Source organism: Schistocerca cancellata, unplaced genomic scaffold (genome assembly GCF_023864275.1).
Source record: "Schistocerca cancellata isolate TAMUIC-IGC-003103 unplaced genomic scaffold, iqSchCanc2.1 HiC_scaffold_245, whole genome shotgun sequence".
In the NCBI taxonomy this organism is placed as follows: Eukaryota; Metazoa; Arthropoda; class Insecta; order Orthoptera; family Acrididae; genus Schistocerca; species Schistocerca cancellata.
The window spans coordinates 17,501-20,000 of record NW_026046267.1 but is presented as its reverse complement, the minus strand read 5'-3'; the positions used below and the strand labels follow the sequence as shown (position 1 = coordinate 20,000).

Here is a 2,500-nt window from a genome sequence, read left to right as displayed (position 1 = left end):
TGCCTTAACCTAACCCACGTTGTGCCTTAACCTAACCCACGTTGTGCCTTAACCTAACCCACGTTGTGCCTTAACCTAACCCACGTTGTGCCTTAACCTAACCCACGTTGTGCCTTAACCTAACCCACGTTGTGCCTTAACCTAACCCACGTTGTGCCTTAACCTAACCCACGTTGTGCCTTAACCTAACCCACGTTGTGCCTTAACCTAACCCACGTTGTGCCTTAACCTAACCCACGTTGTGCCTTAACCTAACCCACGTTGTGCCTTAACCTAACCCACGTTGTGCCTTAACCTAACCCACGTTGTGCCTTAACCTGCTCTGTAATTGGCATATGACACGTTACATTAATCTAGTGTTGTCTAACCACAACCCTCTGAATATAGTTCGCTACTCGCACCGCCCACCCTCTTGTGTGTCGTTTCATGTTGAACACTTCGCAAGTGTTGCTTACTTTTTACATGCTCCCGCTGTACACTGTAATGTGGACAACTGCAGGATGTACATCGCCCCCCCCCTCCACCCTGCCTTCGCACGCTGGTCGTTCAGGTGCTTGCGTGTTCAATGCCCTTCGCAGCTGTTCACTGGCATTCGCATGTCGAAGCGCTCAGTCTACGTCGTGGTACGGCCTGTGTCCACTGTCCGCTGATATCGTAAGCTTAATCCTCACATTGTACTGCACATAGGTCCGTATGTACTGAATGATACGCTGTGGCACATGTGTGACCGTACGACTGCGCCCAACAACAGCGAACCATACGGTCCAAATGTTGTGCACTCAGCCACGTGCCGTCTCCCCATAACAGCTACATTGCAGTGTGGTACGCCATAGAGACGTGTGGGAGTAACGGACGCCCTGGATGGCGATCAGCATGAGCCGTCTGTTGATGTAGTGGCGCGTGTATTCAAACGTAGTCGTCTCTTCTCACACAGTGTGATAGCATGGTGCACCGCGTTCCACATCTGCGACATGGTACAGATGCTGGTTGACAGTCGGTCTCGTAATGGACATCGCATACGTAGGGGGCCACCTCCCACGTGTTCTCTAGTCGTGCACATTTTGTTGCGTGTATGTGGGCAGACGTAGTGTGTCGTGACACCTAACAGACAGGTATGCAATAATCGTTGCATTTGCAAACTGGGATGGACGTCTACGTTTGCTGGTGACGTGACGCAACGCAATGAACAACTGGTAAACCCATTGTGGTGCGGTTGTTGTTGCTGGAGGTAAATCAGTAAGGGCAAATCTGTGTGTGAAGCGATACGCGGCGGTGGCTGGGTGGGACCGTCCCCGGCCGGTGAGGGGGGGCCGCCCGGCGTGCTGGCCGCGCGGTGCGTGGGCGCACGCGCTACAGCCGGCTGGTGGGGGCGCCCAGTGGCAGGCGCGCCGGCCGACGGACGCGGCAGGCGGCGCAGCTGCGCGCCGGGGCAGGGCACCCTGCGCGCGGCGCCGGGCGGCCAAAGTGGGTCCTCGCGGGCCCGGTGCGAAGCGCGGTGGACATCTGCAGTGTGCTGGTCCGACTGAGGACTGTGTGCGTTGAGGATGCGCCGCCGCCCGGCACTCGGCGCCGCGACGCCGTCTGCTGCTCGGTCGCCCCAGCGGTTCTCGCTGGTGGTTTGTATCGCAGTTGTGCAGACGTGTTGGCACGTGCGCTGTGCTGGGAGAGTTCGCTTCGGCACCCACGTGGGGCCTTTGCCCTTCTGTGGCGCTGGCGTTGGAGCTGCCGGTCACCGTAGGTGGCGCGTGTTGTCTCCCGCCGGCAATGCCACGACAGCACGCTCCCGGGCCTCTGTCGGCAGCGGCAAGCTCAGTTGGGAGCACGGGTGGTCGCACCTAAAGCGTCTACTCGCCTAACTCCGGGCGATTGCGCCTCTCTCGAACCCGACCAAGTACTTAGGACGGCGCTGCGCGCCGCCGGGACCTGAGAGGGTTTCGAGGTGTATTGTGCAGGGGAGCTCAGCCTCCTCCTGTTTGCAGAATAATTGAGCGGACGCTTGCGTGTTCGCGCGGGCCCCTGGGACACACTCCCGGGCGGCCGGCTGCTCAGCTCTAGTTGACGCAGCTCCCTGGTTGATCCTGCCAGTAGTCATATGCTTGTCTCAAAGATTAAGCCATGCATGTCTCAGTACAAGCCGCATTAAGGTGAAACCGCGAATGGCTCATTAAATCAGTTATGGTTCCTTAGATCGTACCCACGTTACTTGGATAACTGTGGTAATTCTAGAGCTAATACATGCAAACAGAGTCCCGACCAGAGATGGAAGGGACGCTTTTATTAGATCAAAACCAATCGGTCGGCTCGTCCGGTCCGTTTGCCTTGGTGACTCTGAATAACTTTGGGCTGATCGCACGGTCCTCGTACCGGCGACGCATCTTTCAAATGTCTGCCTTATCAACTGTCGATGGTAGGTTCTGCGCCTACCATGGTTGTAACGGGTAACGGGGAATCAGGGTTCGATTCCGGAGAGGGAGCCTGAGAAACGGCTACCACATCCAAG

At 57.1% G+C, this 2,500-nt stretch overlaps 1 non-coding gene across 1 annotated transcript in view; it reads left to right on the top strand.

The window, feature by feature from the left end:
- Nucleotides 1-2,065: 2,065 nt before the first annotated feature.
- LOC126113251 (small subunit ribosomal RNA) overlaps nucleotides 2,066-2,500 on the top strand; it is a 1,909-nt gene continuing 1,474 nt past the window's right edge. Inside the window, exon 1 of the ribosomal RNA XR_007524777.1 lies at nucleotides 2,066-2,500. This exon is cut by the window's right edge and continues 1,474 nt beyond it. This is a non-coding gene — a ribosomal RNA (small subunit ribosomal RNA).